Source organism: Papaver somniferum, chromosome 2 (assembly GCF_003573695.1).
Source record: "Papaver somniferum cultivar HN1 chromosome 2, ASM357369v1, whole genome shotgun sequence".
Taxonomy (NCBI): domain Eukaryota; kingdom Viridiplantae; phylum Streptophyta; class Magnoliopsida; order Ranunculales; family Papaveraceae; genus Papaver; species Papaver somniferum.
This window is the reverse complement of record NC_039359.1, coordinates 143,186,878-143,204,099: the sequence shown is the minus strand read 5'-3', so window position 1 is coordinate 143,204,099 and position 17,222 is coordinate 143,186,878. Positions and strand designations below refer to the sequence as shown.

The 17,222-nt window shown below is 38.5% G+C and overlaps 1 long non-coding RNA gene across 1 annotated transcript; it reads right to left on the bottom strand.

Moving 5' to 3' along the window:
* Positions 1–1,392: 1,392 nt before the first annotated feature.
* LOC113354057 lies at positions 1,393–3,271 on the bottom strand. Its single transcript, XR_003361651.1, has 2 exons — positions 3,118–3,271; positions 1,393–1,980 (listed from the first exon to the last, which is right to left on the bottom strand). It is a non-coding gene; the product is annotated as an uncharacterized LOC113354057 (long non-coding RNA).
* Positions 3,272–17,222: the final 13,951 nt, after the last annotated feature.

The window sequence follows — 17,222 nt, the reverse complement described above, 5'->3', positions numbered from 1 at the left end:
TGTCAATGGTCTTCCGGGTATCCACCGAGGTGGTGGGGTGCCCTAGTGGGCATGACAACACACACTGTATCATACGGGTGAGAGATGGCCAGTTCCAATGTCAGCATAGTTCTAGATACCATCCACCATCGGCCAGTGCCAATTGTCTTTCGGGTATCCATCAAAGTGGGGTTCCCCAGTGGGCTTGACGAACTCAAAGTACTCAGCCAAGCTCAACAGAACATCCTTTAGAAATGATAGGAACTGGAAAAACAACAATCATCTCCTTCCTAGGTAATCTGAACAGCCAATACTGCAACTACCTCTTACCAACGACATACATTATCATGTTGCGACCGTCTCTGAATAAATGGTATGAACTTCCAAGCAGTAACCGAATCTTTTCAAACGATACGAACAACCTTGTAGAGTTGTGTTGAACCGCATACCGTCTGCCTACGTACCCTCTCCGCTGCTCGAAGGGATCAAGCATGACCGTAGTTCGTCAAATTAGATAGTATGAACTACCCATAATTGTAGCAACCATCTCTTATCAGCTATCAATTAAACTGATTAAGGAATATGTATAAGCAGACATGCATGAGAAGCATAACCCAAAATGTGGACATTAACCCTTCCATATATCTCAAACCATAATCTGTGGTAATCTATCTTTCCTGGCACATACAAGCACAACAAGCTAAACAACACAATCAAATATGTGTTCAACTCAAAGTCACATTAAGTGTTATACAAAATTTATATAAAAAGACCCAAGTACAAGTAACTACGATTACTAAAACTACAACTGCATTTCTCGTTGGTATTAAATTACTCCTAACATATACGCCACTAAAACTACAACTGCATTTCTCGTTGGTATTAAATTACTCCTAACATATACGCCGACTATATTGTCAATAAGGATATGAGAACTAAGCTATCAATGCTCATAAAATAAGTCATAATTAATAGCAAACTTGGCGTTAATGAAAAAAACACGAGTAAGCTACTAGGCTTGTTACTGACATCTACACTCTAAAACCTCAAATAAAGAGTCCAAAATGCCGAGCACCATATTTCACAATCAAGTCTCAGTATGAGCTATCCAAGATTCATTATGCTGTATATCCACAATAAAAATCCAATTCATGTTATGTTTATGTTGCGTAGCTTTGTCAAAATGAATCAAAGAAATGAGTCATCCTACTAGATCGAAGTCAATATTCGGGCACGGTACCATAAAATGTGAAAGCTAGAATTTGTGTGCGGCGTCACATAAAAATGAAATGTGAATGAAAATAGATAAAACCAAAGATAAAAGTAACATTTCAAGCACGAGCACCTCCCCATGATCTTGCATAAGTTACAAGCACCTCCCCATGATCTTGCATAAGTTACAAGCATCGACTATTTTTAGCACAATTCAAAGTTCAATCTCTTAAAATGTAATTTGTACTTTTTTAGCACAGTTCAAAGTTCAATCTCTTAAGATGTAATTTGTACTGATATTACAGGAATGAATCATAGTGGCTCTTCCTTGCCACCATTTACTTAAAGCTTGGTATCATAGAAAATAGAATAACAACATTTTTTCATGAGGCTCACATGAGAGGTAAGCATTACATGGTACTATGTAAATAACAGTACTAATACACATCCATGAACGATGACATTCACCCTACAAACTTTATAGATCAGACTATGAGAGTTTGTATTCAATCCGATGACCACATATTGCAATAATGACGGATGAGTGGGCTGTGAAAGATTCCTGTTTTTGCAACGCGCAGTCCCAATGTATTCAGGTTTTTCAGTAGCTACTGTCACCCGATCGTCGTGAAATTTTTACTGTAGCATGATGGCTCATACTACTAGAACATATTAATACATCACAGTATTCTAACGGTCGGATCTCCAGATATTGGCAGATTACTAAACGTATAATCTTGGGTTTAGATGACTTACTACACCTTTAAGCCTGTACATCTACCAATGAAACTGAAGATGGAAATCAGTACCAACACCATAACCAAACCAGCATACTAATGCTTAGTGGTTCACTACTTAGATCATTTCTTTGTCACCAGGACAAGTAGCAAGTTATATATCCACCAATCCAAGTACATCCATAACATCAATATGATTGTAGTAAGCACACGAAATGATATAAGAACCCATCTGTTTTAAACTTAATTTATACACCAGTATTTTTCGAATATAGATTGAGTTCTCAAAATTAAAGCAATTAACTTAACTAACACGAACTCATAAGAATCAAATCAACTAAAAACAATAAAATCAAAAGGGTGCTTAAAAGGTTGCGACAATGCATAACAAAATGTTGTTTTCAGAAATTCTAACTCTAATATGCTATGTTTGCAACACGATAACTTCTCAAGTGTATAATTAAACCAACCATACTTTACCCTTTCTGAAACCTCTCGCAATCCTCTACAACTTCCAAGAAGGAACCAAGACCTAATTCAAAGTATAAATAGTTCGAAATCATCAGGCAAAACCCTATCATGTGCTTCCTTCAGAAAAATCAGTTATGACATGCTGTTTTCTCTAGGCTATAACTCACAAAATACAAATCCAAACATCACGCCATTTTAACAGGTTACATAAGGCACAACCACAAACATTTCTCGTTAATAAACCATTAGATAAATCCCTTTAGATATGCCTCGAAAATGGCTTGCGAAAAGGCTGTTCTAGCAATCATTTTATAGGTTCTTTTATGACATTTTATCAAACATGTGATCCCCATGCAAAAATCAAAAACTTCAATATGAAACTTATTCAATTTTTAACCATCTACATCACAAGACATACACATGCAATTCATGGATTACTACGGAAGGGATTACAAACCCCTAGTTCTCATCAATTCTCAATTCAAACATAAATTAGGATAAAACATATTTTGAATCTTTGTTAAAAACCCTCAAATATCACATAAGAACCATAACTTTGCATGAAACAACGATTTGAAGTTTGACACAATTCATGCCCATAAATCAACAATTCAAGATCAATTACAACTACCCATTTATGCAAATTAAACAAACTACAGGATTTATAGTGAAATCTTCATAATTTTGCAAAACACTAGATTTATCATGAAATCCCTACCTCAATCACATCTCCATCCAAGTTGAACTCAAGCAACTTCATGATTCTCTAGCTCTAACATCCTCTTGTCCTTCTCACCAATTGTTAAAGTTGATAGAGAAGTAAAAGATACCAGGAGAGAATAAGATAAGAGAGAACCAAATACCTTCCTCTCCAAAACTAAAAGAAAAGAAAAAATGTTTTAATTTTTGCTTCTCTTCTTCTTTTTATTTTTTTTCCATTCAGTTGACAAAATGACCAAAATACCCATGGATTTTCTTCACTAATTGACGTGTATAATGATGTGTCTTGGTGCATGCAAGTGTATTAAGTCACCTCTACTTTAAACAAGGGCAACCTACATCCATGGATTATATTTGGAGAATCCAAAAGTTATAAAGGTATCCACTTCTGGGTTTTGGGAACTGTCTAATATAAAAAAAAATGTGACTTTTGTCCAAATGGGTTGAGTTAAACCCGAGAAAAGATTCGTACTGTCACATCATCAACCCCTTAAAAAGAACTTTGTCCCCAAAGTTCAAAATAAAATTTGGAAGTAAGAAGATTACTTGTAGTCGCATTATGATTAAAGCATTGATGAGTCCGCAACTCACAGTCCCGAATGAACCGGAACTGCTCTGATACCAACTGTGGCAGACCAGAGAATTTCTGTTCCGAATGGGTCGGGTTACGACCCGCTAGACAAGCTCCGACTCTCTGATACGTCACTCGAGAAATAAGATTTTCAAAATTTTCAGTCGCTTGCAAACTCTGTTTTCCTTCCAAGGGTCATCAATTTTAAATATCATTGCTAATCAACTAAATGATATGAATCACCTTGTGCAGAAACCTCGTTTTAGCGGTCATGTAAATGTCAAAATTACCAGGGTAGTTCTGGATACCAGCCACCACCAGCCAGTGTCAATGGTCTTACGGGTAGCCAACGAGGTGGTGGGATGCCCCAGTGGGCATGGCAGTACACACCGTATCATACGGGTGAGAGATGGTCAGTTCCAATGTCAGCGTAGTTCTGGATACCAGCCACCATCGGCCAGTGCCAATGGTCTTTCGGGTAGCCACCAAAGTGGGGTGCCCCAGTGGGCCTGACAAACTCAAAGTACTCATCCAAGCTCAACAGAACATCCTTTAGAAATGATAGGAACTCGAAAAACAACAATCATCTCCTTCCTAGGTAATATGAACAGCCAGTACTGCAACTACCTCTTACCAATGACATACACTATCATGTTGCGACCGTCTCTGAATAAATGATATGAACTTCCAAGCAGTAACCAAATCTTTTCAAACGATACGAACAACCTTGTAGAGTTGTGTTGAACCGCATATCGTCTGCCTACGTACCCTCTCCGCTGCTCGAAGGGATCAAGCACGACCGTAGTTCGTCAAATTAGATAGTATGAACTACCCATAATGGTAGCAACCATCTCTTATCAGCTATCAAGTAAACTGATTAAGGAATATGTATAAGCAGACATGTATGAGAAGCATAACCAAAAATGTGGACATTAGACCTTCCATATATCTCAAACCATAATCTGTGGTAAACTATCTTTCGTGGCACATACAAGCACAACAAGCTAAACAACCCAATCAAATATGTGTTCAACTCAAGGTCACATTAAGTGTTATACAAAATTTATATAAAAAAGGCCCAAGTACAAGTAACTACGATTACTAAAACTAAAACTGCATTTCCCGTTGGTATTAAATTACTCCTAACATCTACGCCGACTATATTGTCAATAAGGATCTGAGAACTAAGCTATCAATGCTCATAAAATAAGTCATAATTAATATCAAACTTGGCGTTACTGAAAAAACAAGAGCAAGATACTAGGCTTGTTACTGATATCTACACTCAAAAACCTCAAATCCAAAATGTCGAGCACCATATTTCACAATCTGTAGTACTCCGGCCTAAACCAAGACAATGGTCGTTCCAGAGTAAATTCGGTCACAAGAGAGAATGGGTCGATCTGTAGGAGGGAAGCTGAGAAATGTGTGGAATCAATGATAATCAAAGATTATAGGTGTATTATGTATTCTGAATAAGATAAGTTCTAAATGATTGAATCTCTGTTGAGAGTGATTACTCAGATGTTGAGTTGTTAATCTCGTGTTGTCTGTTTGACGTGAGATTCTTGTTTTCAATCATGATTCAGAGACTTATTCATATTACTGGAATTGTAGACACCATGATCCCATGAAGTGTGACAGTTGATGGAATCAAAGAGTGGGGAAATGGAAATCGTGTTTGAAACCAGTTGCTCATCGTGCGGAGACTTGGTCGATTTTCCATCCACAACTTTGTTAACTCCTTCAACTGATTGCACGACTTGCTCACATTCCATCGTGTGTATGAACACACGTGCCGTAGACCACCAGACCAAAACCCTAGTTAATATCCCCCCATGTGACATGATTGACGTCTCGTGGTGTAATTAGTCAGTTGTTACTTCATGACTTCATGGGACGATGAGTCCATGTATTTGCTGAGTTGAACATGATTTTGCAAAATGTTCTGAGACTCATGAGTTGAACGTGTCTGTTGAGACAGAGGTATAATTCTCACGTTGATAGTTGAGGCGAGCAAGTATTGCTCATTCGATAAATTGTTGAATATTGAGGGTTGAACCAATATTCCTTGGTGTGAGCAAATATTGCCCATCTAAGCAAGTGTTGCTCGTCTGATGAATTATTGGTAGCGTGACCAAAATAAAACATTAATTAGAATACTGATAGTTGAACCGAGTATAATAAAATGATGATCATGAGATCGTCGCAAAATTATTATCGTTCGAATTTGGAATTATGATCCTTGGACTCAGAAACCCTAATTTGATCAATTGATGACCAATTTGATGGTTTATTGAAAATTCAACCATGGAATGAAGGAGGGACCGGCTACATGGGATCAGGGATCGACCATGTAGCGCCCGGATGCTCGAATGAGCAAATACCAAGATCTCTTGAAGAGTTGGTAAAATAATGATCAAATGTTGGTTCAATCATTCCTCATACAATGCTCGTCTGAGTCTTAGGTGATAAAACCTAATTAATTATGAAGAGGTAAGGGACCGACCAAGGGGTCATGAAACCGACCCTGGATGGTCACGGGATCGAATGACGATCACTCTATGAAAATTCCAAAATTATTTAGAGGAGTTTTAGACTTAATACGTGCAATTAGGTCAAATCATGAAAATACGTGGGACCGGCTCCTTGCGAACCAAAGAACCAACCTTGGTCAGTCAAGGTAACATGCTCACGTCGTCAAAAAGTTTGTGTCTCAGTCTTGAGAATTTTGATATTTTCTGGCGTGCATTTGAGCAACCATTTGAGAAAATATGACAAAATCAGGGTTTTGCTGAAACTGAGTAAACTTCATGAAATGAAGGAAAATAATTATAAAATGAAGGAACGATGAGGCGTGGGACCGCTGAGGCCAAGGCATGGTCGACCGGCCAGTGACCACGATCCCATGGTGCCTTTTCCTAATTTTATATTATTTTTCAGGATTTTATGAAAATATCATGAAATCAAGGATTTTGTTGAAATTAAGGAGTTTCCTTGAAGTGAAGGAGTTTCCATGGGATCAACGAAACAAATAATATTAAAATAATAAAATAAGGGCATGTGGGACCGGCTTTGAGCATGGTCGTCCGGTTGGGGCCCGGTCCCATGCGTTTCCCTAATTTTATGTAATTTTTGTGTATTATTTCCATGATTTGAAGGAATTTTCATAATTTGAGAGAAATACCATGAAATCAAGGAATTTCATGGGATCAATAAAACTTAAAATAATAATAATAAAATAAAGGGACATGTGGGACCGGCTGGGGACCCGGTCCCACGAGTTTTCCTAATTTTATATTATATTTTTCATGGTTTTATGAAAATACCATGAGATTAAGGAGTTTTCATGAGATTAGGGAAATATTAATAAAATAATAAGGAACCATGAGGTGTGGGGCTGGCCGGGACCAAGGCATGGACGGTTGGCCAATAAACACGGCCCCACGACATTTTTTCCAATTTTATATTATTTCCTTGGTGCGAAAGACACACCATGAAACTGAGGAGTTTCCTCAAAACGAAGGATATTTGGTCAAATGAAAGGATTTTCATAAGATCAAGGAAAATAACAAAAATATGATAAAATATAAAACTGGCATGGGACTAGCCACGGCACGGCCGGCCGGCTAGTGGGCCCAGTCCCCCAGTGCCTTGGTCAATATTTTATTATTTATTATTTTCTTTCCTATTTTGCATAGGTTCATCGTTTCGTCGTATTTTGAAATACTCGTTCGTGCATTCAGGCGATTGTTAGTGCATCATCGTCGAATACACTTGCACCTTTTGAGTCGGGGCTTACTCGAAGGTAACTCAGACGCCCGTATGTTGAATATTTATTACTAACCCATGGAATTCTGCTGGGAAGAACCATAGATTGAAGTAACGAAATATTACGAAAATATTTGAATATTTTCAGAAATTCAGTGGATGAATCCAAGAATTTAGGAATAATTAATTGATGGCTCTATACTAGTACGATCGTCTAGGATCATTAATTATTCTAAGCGACATGAGCTAGTAGAAGCGTCATATCCTTTATATAGTCAGGGAAAACTGTTGTTTGTATCCTGAAGACGTTATTGCTCTATACTAGCAGGCAAGCTGTCTAGGAGCCGTCCAATCTCGTGATTCTATATAGAAGTAATTACTGAAGTGTTCAGTATTCATTAGATATGTCGTTGCCTAGCCGAGAGACTACATATCTGCATGTACTCTGGGAGACAGTATTCTCATTCAGAGATTCGATGAGAGACCTGTGTCTCGATACTCGCGTCTGATTGCTGGATCAGAAGTTCGTATAATTATGGGTTTACGATTTTAGACTTTGTCGAAAATCCACCATCTACAACGACAAAGCACTGCAAAATATTAATAAATACCTAATGAATTTATTTATTTTGCAGAAAGCGGAGCCATGAGAAGAATTGCTAATATATTTGGCATCAACACCGCACTCATTAAGTGTTGTCTTGCTACGCTTGGATAGAGGAGGGGAAAAGCCAATATACTACATAACCAAAACCTACAATGCCGCAGAGAAAAATTACTCAAAGATTGAGAAGCTAATCATTGCATTGGTCTATGCAACACAAAAGCTTCGTATTTACTTTCAAGCCCACAAGATTAAGGTACTGACTAAAGTACCCATCGAGTCTGTAATGAAAAATTCGATAAGATCAGGAAGAATCGAAAGGTGGAATGCACAAGTGGGGCATTTTGAAATCAAATCTGAAGTATTTTCTTCACCAAAATCACAAGGCATAGCGGATTTCTTGGCAGAATTTTCATTAGAAGAAGATGAACACGTGGAGGAGATGATAGAAATCGATGAGGAGCAAGGAAACCCAAGTGATCTATTAACATAGCATAACACTAATATATGGGAAATATTGGTGGACGGATCCTCCAATGGAGAGGGAAATGGAATAGGGATAGTATTCATTTCACCAAAAGGAGCAAGGATGGCTTATTCATTCAGATTGGAGTTCGCATCAACCAATAATGAAACCGAATATGAAGCAGTGGTACACGCGTTAAAGCTGGCAATTGAAATGAAGTTAAAAGAGATTAGAATAACAAGTGATTCGCAATTGGTAATACGCCAAACACAGGGTTGGTATAGTACAAATGAGCCGTCTCTCCAAAAATACAAGCAACTTGTGGAAGAGCTCTCAGCGAAAATTGAAAACATAACTTGGAGGAACATAGCTAGGAAAGATAATCGACTTGCAGATGCACTAGCATTTTCCTCTTCAATGATGGTGGATCCAACCGCACGGTATATAAAGATAACGACGCTTTCTCTCCCCTCAATTAAGAAAGAAGAATAAGAAGAAGAAGAAAATGCAGACATAATGATGGTGGAATATGCACAAGAAATCCAAGCAGAGAAAGACGCAGATTGGAGGACACGACTCCGCCAATATCTAGAAAAATGAGAAGTACCAAGAAACAGGTTAGAATCACACAAGTTAAAGATCCGGGAAACAAATTATGAATTAAGAGAAGACGTGCTCTATCGAAAATCGTTCCTCAGACCATCACTTAGATGTTTAACGCGAAAGGAAGGAATGGAAATCCTAAAGGTACTACACTATGGTGACGCAGGGAACCATAGTGGGGGAAGGTCTTTATCCTATAAAGCAAAGATACAAGGTACTATTGGCCCTACATGTATGAGGACGCGAAGGGGGTATCCAGGCGATGCGAAGAATGCCAACGTCATGGAAAGAAGATACATGCACCTGGAGCGGCGCTAAACTCTTCAACAAGCATATGGCCATTTGCAAAGTGGGGCCTGGATATTGTAGGCCCATTCATACCAGGAACTGGACAAAGGAGATACTTAATAGTAGCAACAGATTACTTCACAAAGTGGGCAGAAGTGAAGGCAGTGCAGCATATTCGAGATCGAGATATCTTCACATTCATATTTGAAAATATCATCTGCAGATTTGGAATTCCTGTATAATTAGTCTCTGATAATGGAAAGGAATTTGAAGGTGAAGACATAGAAATGATGCTCAATGCATTCAAGATCCAAAGCGGAAAATCCACCCCTTTGTACCCACAGAGCAATGGGCAGGCTGAGGCAATTAACAAAACCATTGCGGATATATTGAAGAAGAAGTTGGAAGGATACAATAAGGGATGGTGCGAACAATGCAGTATGGGCATATAAAACGACTCAGAGAGAAGATACAGGAATGTCTCCCTTCTGTCTAACATATGGAGTAGAGGCGGTGTTGCAAACTGAAGTCATCATTCCTACAACTAAAAAAGAGGCATGGGAAAGGAACTTGAACAAAGATTTGATCTTAACAAAACTGGATGTTCTAAAAGAAAATAGAGAAATTGCTCTGCAACATATGGAAAATTACCATAAAAGGATAGCGCGAGAATACAACAAGCGCGTCAAAGAACGAGAATTCCAACCAGTAGAGCTAGTGTTGAGAGAAATACCGCCTTATCAGAAACGAGGGGATGGAAAACTGGAGAAACTATGGGATTGAGCATACATAATAAAGAGGATAGTTGGAAATGGAGCGTATGAGCTAATGGATCCTGAGGGGAGAAACACAGGTCGAAAGCTTGAACATTCATGGAACAAATTATATTTAAAGAAATATTATCCGTAATTCATGCAATAGTAACCGCACATATGAAGAAGACAATTACATGCAACTCAGATGCAACACATACATTCGAAGATGCGAAGTTTTTCTTTTTCACAACTCATCGAAGATGTACTGATAAACCAAATAAATAAAATTAAAGATTTCTCTTCTTTATACATGATAAATACCTCAAGAAAAAGGCGAAAATAAGACCTTATAATAAGACCTTAATAGAAGGCAACAGAAGTAACAACTCTAATTAGGGAGGCTAGGCATCCAATTGTGGCGTGCACTCTAGTTCGCATATACAACAAGAGGAAATGATAAGACCTAACGCACGTCATAATTGGGGAAAATCTAGTTAGCATGACTTTGGGGAAAGCTACACCGACCCTGAAACCTGAGTCATGGAGATTTTGGGTGAAACGAAAGACCATCCAGGAGAGGCGCCTTAGTCGAAAGATTAAGGTGACAAAGTCTCTCCTAAGGAGTGCAGAAACTCGATCATGGAGCCGGGATACACGGTTGAGTCAAGAGTGCCTGGGGCGTCTGGACGTACCTGGCCACTCTTGACAAGTCTTGACTATGATGCACTCGGTCCTCAAGAAACCCCATTTAGGGTGCGGTCTCGTAACCACAATCCATATCGGAGGAGGGATAAGAGGTCATGAAAACAACTGATTGTTGCATCACTGGATGGAAGATACCACCCTAACCCGGTAGGGGTAAGCTTCCTTGAAGGGGGAGTCAGGGGGAATATAAGGACGACACCCTCCATTAGGGAGCTGAATTGTGTCAAAAGACGCAAATATCATGAAGCTTTTTACTCATGGGGGGTAATAAGACTCGTCGTATTTGCACGTAAATACATCCTGTAGAGGAAATAATACGAGAAGATGATAAGGCGAGATCAATGGGTCATTGCATGAAAATTTAAAGACCGCCTGCGATTTCACCGCACAATAGTAAAATAATATATTAGGAAAAATAAGACCTTTACTTAGGGAGGCTCAGTAAGACCTCATGAGAAAAATAAAATCGAAACTAATATTTTTTTGCAGGAGATAATGAAAGAGAAACTGAGGCACGGACATAACAACAAAACGAAAAGACAAAGGGTATTTCTCACAAGGAGAATAATAAGAGGAATGTATGGGAATAACAAAAGAAGGTATTATTCTCCTTGTTCAATACAATCTTACGTAAAAGTAGCAGAGATAAAAAGATACATCTACATAGTCAAAAAGAAATATCCAAAGTTAAAATACATCCAGACGCACAAGAAAGTGAAGAAAGAAAAAAGCTAAGCATCATTTGGGGAGATGTTCTGATCTGGTGCAGACGCTTCAGCACCAACCTCAGAATTGGGATCGACATCAGAACTTGGGCCTTTAGGGAGACCATCACCAGACCCATCCTTTTCAAGATGACCTTTCTCAAAAAGAGTTTCTTCGCCTCTATTCTCTCCACTTTCATCATCATCGCTCACATAGTAGTAATCGCTATCAGGCTCAGGAAGTTCCTCGTTTGCATCCCCATCAAGAGGTTTCACATCTACTGGAGGAATTGAATTATCGAGGCAAACTCGGTTTGCGAGAATTTCAGCCTTAATATGAGCTTCTCGCGCAGCACCGTTCTTGGTGTTCTCTAGGGCAACTGCCATGAAATTTCCAAGATACGAACATATCCTATTCTCTCTATCTCGGGAAGAGGCAAGTAAGACTGAAAGTTTCCAGCACTCTTTGTTAGCCTTAGTCAGATCAGACCTCAACTTGGGGATGGTAGACTGGTGCGTTCTTTCAGATTCTACAAAAAGGAGACATCTAATTATTAACGGAGCGAAAACTTCGCAGACACAAGATGAGAATAATTAGAAAGTGGAAGTAAACTGAGGTATTCAGCTTAATGTGACTACCTTCCCTTTGAGAGATGAAGTATTGAGATAGGGCGAGACTACTACTTTTCATATTTTCCATAACCGTATCAAAATCATTACCGATCAAACCTTGAATACGAGAGCGAATTTTCTTTTCATCTTGAGAAAGAGAAGACTTCTCATTCACAAGAATATCGTGAGACCCCTTTAGTTGTGTATATTCTTCTCGAAGTACATTCATCTTCACAGTCAAATTTATCTTGCTCTGAATAATGTTCTCCTTCTCCAAAGTTAATTTCTTCGTACACTCATCATGTTGATTTCTTATTACGCGAATGGATTCTTCTTGATTGTCACAAACCTTCCGGAGAATAAGATATTGACGCGAAAACATCGCCTCTTTGTTTAAAAAAGACCGCTTCTCTGTGGTCAAAACCTGATTCTCATCTGATAAAGTTTGATATCTTAAATCAGCATTATACAACATTCCAGAGAGATAGGATACTTGAGAGTCCAGAAATTCATTCTGATTAGATAAGCAAAGATTCTCATTTTTTAAATTCTCAATTTGATCAAGCGAAAATGAATGATTATTAACTATTTGATTCTGCAATTTCTCATTGGCCGCACGAGCATCCTCAGCAGCATATTGATAATTAAATCTCTCCATAACACACGTCTGATTTAAGTCTTAACAAACTCACGAAGATACTCAAGACATGAATACAAGCATCTCTTAAACAATTGATAAGGTAGACAAGGTAGGGATAAACACACAAAGTACAAACTTCTCTTAAGCAATTGACAAGATAAAGGTAAACATACCTCTGAGTTCTTGATTCTTGTTGAAGATTTTCGGAATCAAAGGTTGCAGCTTGGAGTTCACGTTATAATTTACCAAGATCCTCCTTTAATTTAGTGTTTTGGTGAGAAAGTTACAGAATGGTATTACAAGATTCAGAAAATCCTTCATCTTGGACTATGCGGCGACGAGATTCCTAAAGAAGAAATAAAATAAGAGTGAAAATATGATAAAGTAGAACGAATAGAAAAGCATAAGCGAAAGAGTATATATCAAGAGGTCAAGAGCAAGATGGACGCTTAGATCAAGCTGTGAGAAGATCTCACTCCTAGTTGATTTTTTTGGTGGAGAATCGCATAACATCTTGGATAAAGCATCACAAATGCGAAGCTTAACCGGATCATTAATAGATAAGTGAGCAGCGCTGATGATATCTGAAAAAGCTTGAGTAGCAGAGTTTACTCCCTCCAAAACCTCCTTATCAGTACAGGCAACCTTCAAAGAGGGAGAAATAACCTAAGAAGAAGAAGGAGCAGATACAGAAGAGGCAATTTCCTTTAAAACGGGAATGGTAATATTCTCCGTGGATACGGGAATATTCGCTGACAAAGGAATATTCACAAAAGTAGAAACAGTCTTATCCACCACTGGCGCGGATACATTCTCAGAAGAAAAGGTAGTAGCATCGTCAACCAAGGTAGCTTCCTTGAGAGCGAGAGTTTCCTTTGGAAAAGTGGAGACAACACGAGGGAACTGAGGCAACAGCATCATCAGAGGGGTTAGCATCTATCAAAAGCGCGGAAATATTCTCGTCTACTTGAGTGATGACATCTCTCGCAGTGATATTAAAAGCATCATCAAAAGGAACCTGCTTTTGAGAACGCGGTTGATAGTCGAGCTCCGGAATGGAAAGAGAAATGTTGACTGTGAGAGCTTTGTGAACCCTCTTAACTTTCTTCTTCTCGCGAACAATATTGCACTCGGTATACTTCGCAGAACAATGCAGATAAGAAACAAAGGCAACAATATTGTTTAAAAGAAAAGAAAATATTTCTTACTACCTTTTTATGCGAAGGCTTCCTCTTGAGAGCTTCATCATTTTTAGAACCCAAAACAGATCTAGGGTTTGCAACTGTAACACGAAGACTACCAGTGGAGGAGGAGCTTTTGCTGAAACAAAACCAGTATGGGAATAAAACGATGGTTGATTAGTAATGGCAGTTGGAAATTCAAAAAAGAGAAAATAAGGTAGCAATAGTGGCGAAATACACTAACCTTGGATGATAATCCATAAGAACAACAGGAAAAATCAAGACTTGGAGAAGACGAAGAAAATCAAGATTCTGAGAAGAGGAAGACGATGACGGTTTACAGAAGATTTGCAGAGAAGAAAAAGGAAGGTAAAGTGAAGAAGGAAAATTTATCTCTCCTCGTCCCATTTGATAAATAGAGAAAAAAAGACAATCGCTTAATTCAAAACGTGTCGGTTAGAAAGGAGAAAGTCAATACGTGTAGACGGTTAAGCCGAAATCATGGAGACATGTCGTCCAAGAAGAATGTGAAAAGATAAACGGGTGCGGCAAAAAGACAAGTAGAATTTCTCACACCGCTCATTATCACAAAGGAACGGTAAGAGAAGAGGCAAAATGTGGGTACAAAATAGCGCACACTTAACAGCCATGCGAAATGATATCCGCAAGAAGGGATCGAAGGCGAATGCACAGCACATACACAGAATGACGCATCAGATGACATCACTCTAGTCACAATTAAAGTGTGAAGATCTATGCGGCAATGAAGAAACCGTGCGGCAATGGTGAACTCCTATGCGACACGGACGCACGTCAGATCCGAATTTAGGGGTTTTATTAGCTGTACTCCACTTTGTAAAACTCCTATATAAGGAGCTAGCCACCATTGTGTTTGAGAGATCTTTTTGAAAGTTTAGACAAGATATTTATGAGAGAGAAAGATAATTTGCTTCCCAAGTTAGGTTTTTCTCATAACTTTGTATCTGATTTGAAGATTTTAATGAAAGTTCTTATGATTCTTACGATGATTACTTAGATTGTTCTATAAATTTTACTAAGAGCGTGGTTGTAGGATTTCCTACAACTACAAGTACTGTACATTTTCTTCGATCAAGCCGGCTACCTAACGAGCAATGACTTTTTTAATTAATATCGTCCCTTGAGAGTTCAGACCTCCATGAACAAGTTGGCAGTTGGGTGAGAATTCAACATCAAAGGCTTCCTCATGCATGATGCAACACTTCTGAGTATAAACTATAGTTGTTGACTTTGTATAAGTAAACTTAATTCCAATCAAGGGGCAGCCAGCTTTAATATACAATTCAAAGGGGTTGGAGCCAATACGAACTCCCTGTAGCTAAGTATATTATATATGACATTGTTACTTCATCTTCTGAGCTGTATTTACATATTGTCTTGCTGATGTTTTCTACATAAGTTTTGGTCTAGGAGATAAGGAATTTTCATATCCTATCTCTTTTCTTTCACATCTCACAATTTAGGTTCTTCCTTCTTGTTAGATTCTCATTCTCTTTGTCAGTTAACAAAGTGAGTTATGTCGTGGTATAAAGATCCTCAGCTGTTTATTTTTTATTGTGCTGCCAGTAACCATTCATTTTACGTAGGTAGGATCACACAAGGGTACTCTGATACCCCAATGCCAGGAGGATTTAACTAGGGATGCACAACGGGTAGGGTGGGTAGGATATGGCCTATTTCGCCACCCTACCCGCTGACTGGCGGGTAAGAAATTTTTTACCCGTCACTCTACCCTCCACTAAACGGGTAAGATCCTACCCGACCCATTAATTGGCGGGTCGGGTAGGATAGGGTGGCGGGTATAACCGTTTTTTTTTTGATAGTTTTCTATATTCTGGATTTTCTGGTTACTAGTTACTACCTTGACTGTGTATACAAAAAATGCTTCCCAAAAAACAAAAATGAAATCTTGCAACAACACAGCAAATAAGAGTCATCCTATCTAAATATGTACCCAATGGTACTGCCAATCTAACTAGGGAAAAATGAACAAACAAAAGCATCATGCCTTCACAATGGTTACACTTCCCCTATTTAATACCATTTTCATCAAAAATCGTCGTAAAATGCCCCCATACCCAAGATGTCCTCTTCCGCTTCTTACTTTCTCTGACCTCAAGTTGAGAAGATGGTGGAGGTGGAGGTGGAGGTGGCGGAGATGCAACAGTACTGGCCCTTCGCTGCACAAATTGAGATGCAGCTTGAGAGGGAATATGAGGTCTCGTTGACATCTCTTATGTAATCTCAATCATGTTTGCTCACACTAAGCCTGCACAAACTAAAACTAACAACATTAAATTTCATAGCTTTAATATGCAGTACAAGAAATTGCAAAAAAAACCCAGGAATATAAATGCTAATTACAGAGCAAGGTGTAATTAAGGCGCATAAAACTAGTACTGTGAGGATTGATTTCCCAGTTAGTATGTGGTCTTAATCCCATTAGCAGCACACCAAGTTTGTTACTCTTGACGTTTAATCTCTGATTACAGCCTTGAAAATACTTAAATTTACAAACTGCTTCTGCACTGTGAGACCTATATCCTAAATGAACTAGTGTCCTTGCATTTACCTCCTTCACATGCACAATATCACCAAGAGGACTGTGTACAGACAATTACTTACTCCATCTTACATCAGAATACATTTACAGCTCTATGAATGATCCTATCTTGTAGATCTGAAGTTTCCTAATTTCTACAAAATTAACACATTCCAGAAAATAAACCTTTAAGTCTCTGTGGTAAATTAATTTACACACATACTGATGTGTTTTTGCTGGTTCCAGACACCCATGCTGGCACCGTGTCGAGAACCTATATATCTAAATTCAACGCTTAGACCTTGTGTTCCCATCATAACGCTTAGACTCCATGCATCTAATCATGGTACAGGGGACTTCATGGATAAATTACAACTTTTTCAAAGAGCTCCCCTCCGGTGACTGACTCCAAAAAGATAAAAATCTTTGTCGAGAACCTATATATCTAAATTCAACGCTTAGACCTTGTGTTCCCATCATAACGCTTAGACTCCATGCATCTAATCATGGTACAGGGGACTTCATGGATAAATTACAACTTTTTCAAAGAGCTCCCCTCCGGTGACTGACTCCAAAAAGATAAAAATCTTTGTCTTGCTTCCCATCACCTAAACCAAGAGAA